The sequence below is a fragment of the Amblyomma americanum genome, chromosome 8 (assembly GCF_052857255.1).
Source record: "Amblyomma americanum isolate KBUSLIRL-KWMA chromosome 8, ASM5285725v1, whole genome shotgun sequence".
NCBI lineage: Eukaryota > Metazoa > Arthropoda > Arachnida > Ixodida > Ixodidae > Amblyomma > Amblyomma americanum.
In genome coordinates this window covers 16083226-16096499 of record NC_135504.1, presented here as the reverse complement: position 1 = coordinate 16096499, position 13274 = coordinate 16083226, and the positions used below count along the sequence as shown (strand labels likewise).

Genomic DNA, 13274 nt, shown 5'->3' with positions numbered 1-13274 from the left:
TATTGAGCTCCAAAAATTACTCTGGCTGGCAGCGGCTGTCGGTGAGATCGTCAGTCTTGTCAGTCGTTGATCGAGATCGTTTCAAACACTGGTCGTCTACCCTTAGACCAGGGCTCCGCTAACCTTTACCGACTTTTGAGCACGCTGCACCATACCTATTTGGTACTCGCAACGGTCGCTGGCCAGCAGTACTTCACATTGCTTCGCACTCTGGTTTCGAAGTTAGTGATTTTGAGGAAAGGAAATGGTTCCGTAACTGTATCACTTCTTGGTGTGTACGCCTTGGCCTAACCCAACCTAAACGCCAAACCTAAACCGCTGTGTGTGAGGAAAAGGGAGGTTTCGAAGGAATGAAGGTCACCCGCCGCGGTGGCTCAGTGCTTGGGGCGCTCGGCTACTGATCCGGAGTTCCCGGGTTCGAACCCGACCGCGGCGGCTGCGTTTCGATGGAAGCGAAGCGCTAAGACGCCCGTGTGCTGTGCGATATCAGTGCACGTTAAAGATCCCCAGGTAGTCTGAACTATTCCAAAGCCCTCCACTACGGCATCTCTTTCTTCTTTCACTCGCTCCTTTATCCCTTCCCTTACGGTGCGGTTAAGGTGTCCGCCGATATGTGACACATACTGCGCCATTTCCTTTCCCTAAAAACCAAATTTCAATTTCAAGAGATGAAGGCGGGGAAACTCCCACTCAAGGCGGGCAGTCCGATATTGGTTATGAGGAAAGGAAGGGCTCAGTAACAGTCTCACTTCTCAGTGGACACCTCAACCACGCCTTGAGGCAGGGGTGGAAGGTGGGAGTGAAAGATGGAAGGCTGAAAGAGGCTGCCGATTAATTTCTACAACCTGCATGGGGTTCTTGTCACTGCAAGTTAGTGCACTGATATCGCAACCAACACGGGCGTTTTGAGTATTTCGCTTCCACCGAAACACGGCTGGGATTCGCTGGGTGTGCCTCGGGACGGATGGTGAGCGTGGGACGTTTTTATTTACTGATACGGCCGCCTTGTGTCCAAGACATTTGCAGGATATATAAAAAAGACTGAAAACGAAATGTACAAACGTCAGGGGTACATGACTGAAGACGAATCAGGTTACTCGCTATGTACAGGGGGGCGCTGTAGTTCAAACATGACCCAAAAGGCAAGGATAAGAACACAAAATCATATTAGTCACTACATAAAGACTGGTGTGACTCAAATAAGGACAATTGACATTGGATTACAATCTGCTACTGCAGTTAGCGGCCTGAATATGGCGGTTGATGGGCAAACAATTGCAAACAAATTTACTCAAATGTGCACAAGAGTTCCAACAGAAGCTGCGACCGATGTGGTAGTTTTTTTTTGTGACGTTTCTGTCTCGGAACGCTTTTGGAGGAGCAGCTCTTGGGAAGTTTTTTTCTCAATGGAGCAAGACGCTTCTTTCTGCACTTTCTGTACAGCACCCCCACCTATTTCTCTCCTGATTTAAACAGGGTGCAGTGTGACAGGTGAGTTTGTGCCTCTGTGTCCACGTTATCAGTGGTCGTTGTATAGGCTCGTCGCATCGAACCTTGCAGACTGCACGACGGTTCTAGGAGAGAGCCTCTGTAATGCTGTGGTCTCCTATTATCGGCTCCGGCCCATAATTCCGCAATCTCTCCGACCCTTGTTCCAAGTGGCCGATATCGTATCCGCCACGACAACTCTTCGAGGATACCGCTTTTACGCCGTTACAAGGCTTTGTTGCGTGCTGGAGCCCTGGCTTCCTTTTGTTTTCCAAGCGGTCGTTATCGCGGTAGTGGGCCTAGGTCAGTGCTTTTTCGCGCTGAGCGCGCCTTCGGGTGGAGCCGTTGTTACGGCACCTGTGTCTAGTTCGTGCAGGTTCGCCGTTGCTGGTTATATATTAGTAGAGCTTGGTTGACTCGCACACATTTTTTCGTGTCATATGGCGCTTGTATTCGTTGTTACCGGAACACCGAAGACTACGCGAAATTGACCTGTGTCCTTAGCTTACCGCGTTTTTATGACAAAGAGGCCACTTTCACTGAAAACGAAGGTTCTGTAAGTTAGAAAAGCGGAATGCAGGTGCCGCCACCACCCGGCCATTTTTGAAAGCAAACTGCAATGACTTCAAGGAAGTTTTTTGCCCGAATTTGTGAGGCTAGCCCTCATCGCCATCCACTTCCTGACGGTGATCACGGAGCACTTTCGGGTCTCGACGCTATCTTGTTATACGCAGGAGCGGCATACTACAACGTTACAACGAGGCGGATGGAATAGGCCGGAATGTTCGCTATATTCGTAGTTTTTATCTACTGTATACCCTGCATAGCACATGTGTACAGTACTTGGTCGGCGCACCACCCTGCGAACGAAGCGACACCTTGCCTTACTTGCTGTAAGTTTCAGTGACAAAGCTTGCGAGAAATTAGATCTACTCAGACGAAAAGCAAGCTGCGAGCCACGAGCGCTTTAACTGAAAACCGTCAGCTGCTGTCTAATTTCGTTTCTTATTCGCCGCTGCACTTTGTTCGAGCGCTGTACTTGGAAGTAGCGCTGATTGTACCGATTATTTGTTGTAGGTACAAACGCTTTTCCTATCGGGCAGCTGTACGAGAGCGCGCACACCCCGACCCAATTGGTCGCAGCATCATGTGCGATAAACTTCGTAAAATGGGACTAACTGCACCACTGAGCGCTTCGTGGGGAGAGTAACTGTATAGCTGGTGATGCCTTTGGGATTAGTCTCAGAGGATGTAATGGTTGCTTTAGTTAGTCCGCAATATGGCCAATGCTTGTACCCCTTCTAGTTATTTCTGGCTTACATTGTACGCCGGAGTCGTTAAAATGGGACTAATTTCAGCGCCTAGTTTGTCCCCCTACGAACGGTTAGTCCCAGAGAAAGCGAACTGCGACCGCTTTGCATGCAGTTAGTCCATGAAGGAGTACCTGTCTGTCTTTTATTGGCGCTAATATTTGTAGAAACGTAGTTACCCCCACAGGAGCAACTTTATAGCAAGTTTTGGACTTTTTTTGTTTTATACAACTCAGGAACGCAGCGGCTTTTCCCCGTCAGATGACCCCCTGTCAGCCAATGGCGTCGGCGGATTCTCAAGTCCCTGCTAGCGTGGCAATGCAGGGAGCGGCGCCTCAAGGGAGAGAGAGGTCTATCTCCGACCATAGACTGAAGGGATTATCCCCTTTCATGTACCACCCCCTGCTTTGTCACGCTAGCAGGGTTTATGGGAATCGTCCGACGCCATTGTCTTGAAGAAAGCTGCTGCATTCTTGAGTTGTATCCGGCTATAGAATGTTAGAATATAAGCGACAGCCGTGGAAAATCGGACTAGTTACGGTACTTAATCCTAACTGTTAACGCTTAGTTCGTGCGGAGACTAACTGAAACTGTTTCCTTTGTAATTACTGTCTGAAGGAGTAATAGTATATGATTAAAGGAACTAATGTTCGTGAGAACGCAGTTACTCCTACAGGCTAACCCCTGTGCACATACAAGTCGATAACATGCCTCCTGTTGGCTAATAAGTGTACGCGGTAGTTTCCGGTCACGACATACGACGACTTTGGAGCCGCTTGCTCCAGGAGAACACTCGCGCAGCAGAAAAAAAGCACAGCAAAAAAGGCTGCCAATGTGTTCCTATGAGAAATTCCCCTACGCAGAGTCTCTCAATGATGGTAGTTTGGCATACATAGAGTTGCTAAGGGCAGTTCACTCCTCCACCCGCACAGAAGTTTCTTGGGAAGTTTATACACTTTGCTGAATAAACTCTATATACTTGGAGGCCTTGAATAGAGAAAAGGAAATTATTTCATATTCATTTTCATCTATGGACAGTATTTATATATAATCTCGAATAGAGAAAGAAGTACCCCCTTTATATATACACAGTCTACAGACTATATATATGTATAGATGAATGTAAAATACCTGCCCTCTATACTTTTGTCGTGGGCATTATATAGGCCCGGAATAGATAAAAGGAACTACCTATATAGAAATGTTCTAGCCTCTAGGATGTCTATAGTTAGTCAGTTTTATAAGACGGAGACTAATATCGAAAGGAACTTTTTCTCGATTGCCATATCTGAAATTGCAATGGATTACCATCAGGAGTGTGCCAAGAAGCGCGTCCTTTCGCAACGTTAATCCATGCTATGAAAACCGACGCACAGAATGAGACAGTCCCTCGCCATGCCTGGTCGTTGCGACTCACTCTGTGTACTTTATTCCCCGGACCTGAGAGAACTAGTTGCGGTCATGACCACGATGATGATGATGATGATGGGACGAGGTTGGCGACGTAGGCTGTGTCGAAAACTTCGATGCAGTCCGGTAGAAGCTACGCGCCCGGCTGTTAGTTTGTGACGGCAGAGAGACAGAGAAAAAAAGAAAGCGACCTATTGGGAGGGGATCGAGGATAAAGAGAAGATTAAGAGAGGGGAAAAGTGGAAGGAAATAAAGCGTACAACGCGCATCGTCAGAAAGGCGACTCCAGCCCGTAGTGTCCCAATGCGGGTTAAAGCCATATGCCTTTGTTCGGTATACAGCGGCCCCTGTCGGCCGATGCGCACCGTGCCCTCAATGACTCCCGCAAGCGTCCGCGCTGAGCCAAAGAATCGCGGCGACAGAGTACGCGTGATGAGAGTGAAGAAAAAAAAGTGTAGACTATCAAGGCGGCGGCCGCGGCCAGTCGCCGACATGACTGACGGGTGCCGTTGTCGGCGCTCTTTCTCGCAGCCGGAGCTCGTTATCAATAGCGCCGCACCACCACATCGCGCGGGCGCCGAGAAGTGTGGAAAGTGACTCCTTGTGGTTGCGTTGATGGGGGGCCGGGCAGCTGTCAGCGTTGAAACGTCTCGGCCGTCACAAACAATAAGGCCTGCAGGAGAAAAGTTGACCGCCGCCGCCTCTGTGCGCCTGTCACCGCGCAACGCGCCGCGGCGGGGGTGTTAATAGAGAGTTTTAGCATGACGTTACAGTATTTGCCGTTTCCGCGAGCTGCCAACAGCGCGAGCGCCGTAGACGTCGACCGGCTAGTTGAGGGTGTATCTAAGGCCACGTGGGCGTACGCTGTTGGGGTAGCGGTATGCAGTCAGGCTATGGTGAGGCTCTCTTAATTATTCAGATAGTGACGGCCGCTGCCTTATATGCCGCATTGACTCGGATTTAATTACGTACCGTTTGAAAGGAGGAGGATAAACTTCATTTCCACCGACAAAAGTAGCAGTTGGTGTGGGGTTATAGCCCCATCAAGTGGCCATGAGCCCGTGGCGTTCGGCGACATCTAGGGCTCTTGTCCCAACCCGGATCTGTGTGTCCGAGTCGGAACTGAGCAATGCGGCCTCCCATTGGTCTGGATTCGAGAGCTGCAAACCTCGCGGAGAGGAGTCCTGAGGGCAAGCCCAGATTATGTGGGATTGAGTGGCATATGTTGGCCACATAGTTGACAGGAGGGAGAGTAGACGCCAGGGTATATGTGGGCATATATTCAGGGGTTGGAGAAGGTGTTTGTTTGGAGTTGCCTCCACTCAGCCCCTTGGGGTTTGGTTTGAAAAATATGATGCACCGTTTGAAAACAGTGTTTCAGGTTAACGTGGGGACGAAGGAAGAAATTCCAAGACCTGCGTTGGTGGCCTATAGGCTCCCACTGAAGCCCTCGCGTATTACAGCACTAACTGAATGAGTGGCGTTTACCGAGTTCCATTACATTTACCTTTCACGCAGGTGCAGAGCAGAGGTAGGTTGACTGTTGCACAGGTGAACCTCCGCCGATGCACGGACAAAATTGAGAGAACACAGGAGATCGGAGATGTGAAAGCCAAAATGTGGTGCGGTGGTGTATAGGAGTTTAACGTCCCAAAGCGACTCAGGATATGAGGAAGGCCGTAGTGAAGGGCTTCGGAAATTTCGACCACCTGGGGTTCTTTAACGTGCACTGACATCGCAGAGTAAACGGGCCTCTAGAATTTCGCCTCCATCCGAATTCGACCACTGCAGCCGGGATCGAACCCGCGTCTTTAGGGTCAGCAGCCGAGCGCCGTAACTTACACGTAGCCAATGCGGTGGCGAAAGCTAAAATGTAATCGTAGAAATGATTTCACGCATTAGAAAAACAATGCTGTATTATAGAGTGGGCTTTCTCTGGATTAAAAGACGTTCATTTCGTGTGTCGCAACGGAAGACTGCCACTGTCTCGTGGTGGGTTACGGCAGTATTATTGAGGTGGGAATGTAGTGAGCTCTTTCATAGGGCAAGAGGGAAAGGGGAGGGGCGGCGAAGCTGTCGAACTGGCTTCGCACGCCGACAGAGGCTGAAAACGTTTTTTTTTTTTTTTACAGCCATTCCGTTCTGTATATTTCACGGATAATTAAAGCAACCATGGCAATGGTGTGTTCAACACAGTTAAAAACTATGCGTGTTTTCATTTTTCTATTACTGCGACTAACAGCATGTAAGGCCTATTCCGGGAATTGCATTAATATATATTACGTGGTGGTGTCCGTGGTGGCGCAGTCGATCGCAGTAGAACGCACGGCCGACATTGCGACTAACTCCGGCACTCGGTCATCGCGACGAACGGTTACTCCGTGTGGAAACTATCGGCGGCTGGTGACCGGTTTCTTCATTCGTATGAATGGAAGTAGTGGTAGCCCTTTCAGAGTCTAATGGCTAGAAAGGAAAGCACGGTTAGTCCTGTCTGGCTTAGAGTTCAGGTGAACAGGGGGTTAGTCCCCTACTTTGGGGGCTGTAAAAACGTTGCCACAACAATTAGTCCCTTGAAAGACCAATAATTACTCTCTCAGGGAGTAACTGCAAAAAGATCACCAGCCACTGTCAGTCCCCGTACGGAATAATTGTTCGCAACCTGGGCTAAGTGCTGCAGGTAGCCTCATTTCGCACCATTTCATCGTAGTGCCTGGTTGGTGCAAGTTCTGAGCTAATAATAATAATTGGTTTTTGGGGAAAGGAAATGGCGCAGTATCTGTCTCATATATCGGCGGACACCTGAACCGCGCCGTAAGGCAATTAAGGGATAAGGGAGGGAGTGAAAGAAGAAAGGAAGAAGGAGGTGCCGTAGTGGAGGGCTCCGGAATAATTTCGACCACCTGGGGATCTTTAACGTGCACTGACATCGCACAGCACACGGGCGCCTTAGCGTTTTTCCTCCATAAAAACGCTGCCGCCGCGGTCGGGTTCGAACCCGGGAACTCCGGATCAGTAGCCGAGCGCCCTAACCACTGAGCCACCGCGGCGGGTTCTGAGCTATATACGAGAAAACTGGAAGTTTTGGAGGTTTTTTTCCCCCTCCAATATCCAATAAGCAACCCAGGAACTAGAGAACGATGCTGAGAATCTAGTTTAGCGTCAGTAGTTCACTCCCCCCCCCCCCCTTCATTCTTTCTTCTTTAAAACTAAGCTGACAAAACATTCTTTGCGGTGGGCGTAAGTAGAAGTGGTATATCTTCTCAGGCAGCTTAACCGCGCGTTAATACAGCATAGCGCGCGCGTCGTGCCGACTGCAACTCCTGTACATGGACTCGATAAGCATGTGCTGAAACTTGCGGCATGAATAATGGAAAAAGGAGGCCATCATGATAAGGATAGGAGGCGTATTTCAAGCGCACAACGCGAGAGACACAGGACGGGAGAATATTCAAATAAAATTCCACGAACGCTGACGCTTAGTTGATGTACAGTTCACCTATGGGGCAGAAACGTGGAGGCTAGCGGGAAGGGTTCAGCTCAGGTTAAGGGCAAAGCAGCGAGCTATGGAAAGAAAAATGATAGGTGTAAGTATGAGAGACCGGAAGCGGGCGGAGTAGGCGAAGGAATAAACGCGAGTTAATGACATCCTAGTCGAAATCAAGGGGAAGAAATGGGCTTGGCCAAGACATATAATGCGAAGGCAAGATAACCGCTGGTCCTTAAAGGTAGCGGAGTGGATTCTAAGAGAAGGCAAGCGTAGCTGGGGGTGGCAGGAAATTAGATGGGTCGATGAGATTTTGAAAAGTTTGCGGGGATACGGTGGCCACAGCTGGCAAAGGGCAGTGTTAATTGGAGAGACGTGGGAGGGGTTTTTGTCCTGTAGTGAAAATAGTTCGGCTTATGATGATGATGATGAATCGTGAACAGTGGTTATACATTTATTTAGTTAAGACCGTTTCATCACTTATTGAGTCTATGCAAAAGACGATCTGCACGCATGTGCAGAGAAGGGGTAGTGGTCCACAAGATTTCATTAATATGTGCTTACTTTATTGAAAACTAGAACAGCACTGGAACTCGTATTCTATAGGCATGCTTGCACCACCGTCAGATGCTTCTGTGCGGGAGTTTTCATATATATATATATATATATATATATATATATATATATATATATATATATATATATATATATATATAGCAAACAAAGAAAGGAAAATGAGGGGCTCGTTTGACAAACACATGAAGGAAGCCAACAGTAAACGGTTCTTTTTTCTTTTAATTTGTAGTGCTGAAATGGGAGAATATATATATATATATATATATATATATATATATATATATATATATATATATATATATATATATATATATATATATATATATGATGTCGCCCAGTAGAGAAAGTGTCCCGTGCACTTTCATCTCTGGCAAAGCTACCATCGCCACCACCAACCCCAGCGCACCGCGGCCCCGCTCCATTGCGTTCGTCGCCCCTTATCTCCGCCCTGACCGACCTCGCACGACTTCCAGAGGGGCGAAAGCCCAGACCCGCGATACGCGCGTCTAGCCCGCCGCCGCAACATGATGTCGCCCAGCCAAGGTCGCTGTCCTGAGCTGGTGGCGGCGGCGTCTCGCTTCTGCCGCCTCCGCCTCGAACAGAGTTTGTACGTAGAGAGCCGTTGACTCCGTGATCCGCGCCCTGGCCGCGAGTGGTCGGCTTTATCCTTACCTCATTATCTGACCAGTCGCCGCGCCTGATAAGATGGAAAGAAAAACTATGATGACGTTGAATATTTTTTTATGGCCAAGGACAAATGCGTCATGACACAAGGTGTTTTCGTCTACTCAGGAAGGGGGTCATCGTCCCGAGCATTTCACCCCAAAGAAGCCGAGTACCAGGCCAGGGTAAAGCTTGTACCCTCTCGAGCATCGGCGGGTACTTGGCGGCACTGGGGATCGAACCCCGTACCTCCCGCATACGAGGCGGTTTGCTCAAACGACTAGGCCGCCGTTGAGGTTAAGATGAAAAAAAATCTGCCGTCAGCTCGAAGTAGATTTGAGGGAAAGGTCAACTGTCCTCGGCAGCTCCGTTAATTACTTTGTTTTCATATTACTTGATTGTTTAAACTGACCACCTGGGATTTTACATTCTTACAAGGCCAGAGCACGTGACATGCTCGCGTACTTGAAAATTGAACAATAATAATAATAATTGGTTTTGGGGGAAAGGAAATGGCGCAGTATCTGTCTCACATATCGGTGGACACCTGAACCGCGCCGTAAGAGAAGGGATAAGGGATGGAGTGAAAGAAGAAAGGAAGAGAGAGGTGCCGTAGTGGAGGGCTCCGGAATAATTTTGACCACCTGGGGATCTTTAACGCACTGACATCGCACAGCACACGGGCGCCTTAGCGTTTCTCCTCCATCGAGACGCGGCCGCCGCGGTCGGGTTCGAACCCGGGAACTCCGGATCAGTAGTCGAGCGCCCTAACCACTGAGCCACCGCGGCGGTTATTTGCGGAACGAAGTTCTGACGAACAGCACTATTCAAGATTTCTAATAAATGCTTCCACAACGCGTGGGCGCTAGCGCTGTGCATTATTCGGCGTGACGTACTCATACGAGCGCATGATTGTCTTGGAGCTACGCAGTACACACAGGGTGTTTCTTAATGAGTAAAATTGGCTTTTGCGGGATAGTAATATACCAGTGGTGGCGCAGTTACGCTAACTAAATTCTGATAGTCAAGTTTTAAGTATTGCTATTTAACCACGCGCCTCACTATTTGACGCAATTCGCCTGTTTTCCGACGTCGGCCACCACTTGTATAACTGTGGCGCAGTACCCATCTCTATGCTTAATAATGATAATTGGTGTTTGTGGAAAGGAAATGGCGCAGTATCTGTCTCACATATCGGCGGACACCTGAACCGTGCCGTAAGGGAAGGGATAAAGGAGGGAGTGAAAGAAGAAGGGAAGAGGTGCCATAGTGGAGGGCTCCGGAATAATTTCGACCACCTGGGGTTCTTTAACGCGCACTGACATCGCACAGCACACGAAGAGCGTATTTTTAGATAGTTCTGGCGGGCTTCCCTGAAACACCGTGCTATCCGGTGCCACCCCTCCGGCAGTACTTTGGGCGAGCGTGCGACGGGTAACAATCGAATTTGCATTGCGTACACGTAAACAAGCCCTCGTGAAAAAAAAAAAAACACGTCGGAAAACGGCCCTCTGCAACTGCCTTCTGCAACTGCAGGTGCCCCGCCGCGGTGGCTCAGTGGTTAGGGCGCTCGACTACTGATCCGGAGTTCCCGGGTTCGAACCCGACCGCGGCGGCTGCGTTTTTATGGAGGAAAAACGCTAAGGCGCCCGTGTGCTGTGCGATGTCAGTGCACGTTAAAGATCCCCAGGTGGTCGAAATTATTCCGGAGCCCTCCACTACGGCACCTATTCTTCCTTTCTTCTATCACTTCCTCCTATATCCCTTCCCTTACGGCGCGGTTCAGGTGTCCAAAGATATATGAGACAGATACTGCGCCATTTCCTTTCCCCAAAAAAACCAATTATTATTATTATTATTCAACTGCAGGTGCAGCAAGCATGATTTCCACATCTCCTGTCCTCTACGCTTTCGAGTGCCGCGTTAACGCGAATTTAATCCTGTCATGTCCAAGGAACGAAAACGTTTTCGGATTAAAGTTATGAGCCTATATAGTATTTCGTCACTAATGGTTTTTATGCGTTCAATATAAAAGAAAAACTGGCAGATTTGTTAAAGAAAAAAATTGGAGGGAACACTTAAGCTACGCCTTAAAGGTATGACGGGATATCTAATGCGTTGATGCCTATATATGCAGAGTTGGTCGTTTTCTACTAAGCATTCATAGATTCATATAGCTCGCTGTGCGGTGGTGGTGGTGTGGTAAAACTTTCTATCCCACAGTAGGGGTCCTGAAGGACACTCGGCTAGGCGCCAGGTGTAGAGGGCAGCTCCCACGTCGGCACAGAGAGCACGAAGCTCTCCGCCGCCGCGCGGGCCTCCTGGACAGCCCAAAGCTGGTCGTGTAGTGAAGCACTCTTTAGCACTTTGTCCCAATATTCATTGTTCTTGGCGTAGGCGTCACTCGATGCACAACCACACAGCATATGATTCAAGTCTACACGTTCACTGCACTGTTCACACACATGTTGTCCGTCGTAGCCTGGGTCAATGTGCTTCATGCGCCAGGGGTTGGGGTATGAGTTCGTTTGGAGCAAGCGTAACGTGACCGACTGGCTGCGGGTTAATTTCTTATCCGGGAGAGGAAACTCTCGTCTGCCTAAATAAAAGTGCTTAGTGAGCTTGTTGTACGAGCTCGCTGTGGGGTACCCCTACCCGTGTCAATTTAATGTTGTTGACCTCAACCAGGACACCTATGGGATCAGCTGGGTTACTCATTACACACACATTGACACGGTACTCTCTCTCTCTCTCTCTCTCTCTCTCTCTCTCTCTCTCTCTCTCTCTGTTGCTGGAACTTGGCCTTTCGCGCGTGGTGCGCACGTGCTGTCTGAAGAGCACGTGTGCAAGCATGACTACCTATGTGCGGCTCTGGTCCCCTTTTTTGCACAGCATGTTTTCATTGCTGCCTTTGTCTTTGTATTTTATGTCGGTGGGTTGGGCATGCCCCTGGGCGCTCCCCGTCACGGCTGAGAGCGCGCGTATGCACGCTCTGTGAGAGACACCGGATCTCCGTGCGGTTATACGCGGTGGTGTATTCCGTAGGATTACCAGCGTCGCTCTCTTTCGTTTGATTCTTCTCACACTCTGAGCTCCTCTATACCTGCTTGGGGCGTGTGCCTTTTGCTGTCAACAACACGTGTTGTCGATGAAAAACATCCCGCGTGCGGAGAGGTTGTTGCAGGAACGCTCGCGCATTGAGCGGCGCGTGCTGTTTAGAAATATGCACGGGTGCTCAACCGTAGTGTAGGAAAGCTCGTGCGATGAATGGCGCATGATATATGCGCACGTGTGCTGAACCGGTCATCTCTGCTTTTTTCCGGTTTTTTGTTCCGGTTAGCGCTTTGGTAGTCTCGTGTCTGGAACGTACAGCCTTTTACCCACCGCGGTGGCTCAGTGGTTAGGGCGCTCGGCTACTGATCCGGAGTTCCCGGGTTCGAACCCGACCGCGGCGGCTGCGTTTTTATGGAGGCAAAACGCTAAGGCTCCCGTGTGCTGTGCGATGTCAGTGCACGTTAAAGATCCCCAGGAGGTCGAAATTATTCCGGAGCCCTCCACTACGGCACCTCTTTCTTCCTTCTTTCACCCCCTCCTTTATCCCTTCCCTTACGGCGTGGTTCAGGTGTCCGCCGATATATGAGACAGATACTGCGCCATTTCCTTCCCCAAAAACCAATTATTATAATTAGCCTTTTTCAAAAGCAGCCATGCTGCATGGTATGCTAAAGAAAATAAAGGCGTAGTATCAAGTGAGGACAGTAATAATAATAATTGGTTTTGGGGGAAAGGAAATGGCGCAGTATCTGTCTCATGTATCGTTGGACACCTGAACCGCGCCGTAAGGGAAGGGATAAAGGACAGCAGGAAGGACAGAAGGGAAGGACAGCAGGAGAGCTAATAAACGCACAAGAGTGTATGTGTTTCGCAAGGTTTGCTTCGCATTCGAGTAGTAGAGCCTTTCAGGCTTCCCTAGAGATCAAAAAGTTCTTGGAAGGTGAGGACAAAGGAGGCTCCTTGCCATACAGAAATTTAGAGCTTGAGGGCTGGCATAATAGCTGCAATATACGACTGAGAAGCAAACCGTCTAGCCTGGTTACTTTTGGCAAAGACTGTATGTGTTCGCGCCCATCATCTCTCTCTGTCTTTCGGTAAGCCTGGCCTGCACGGAAGGTTTTGGAAAACAATAGTTAGCTGTACTAGCCTAGTTCCTGTGGTTTCTCATCTTCGTCGCTCCGTCCGCATGCCCGATTCTCCAGAAAAAGAGAAAGACAACTGTGCATTCCTCGAACACACGGGCTTGACGTCCCGTCTGTTCTCCGTCAGGTAGTTACACGCAGTGACCG

The 13274-nt window shown here is 49.2% G+C and overlaps 1 protein-coding gene across 1 annotated transcript in view; it reads left to right on the top strand.

Annotated features, from left to right (window-relative positions):
* LOC144100967 (ATP-sensitive inward rectifier potassium channel 12-like) overlaps positions 1-13274 on the top strand; it is a 138459-nt gene that overhangs the window by 35022 nt on the left and 90163 nt on the right. The window lies entirely within an intron of this gene.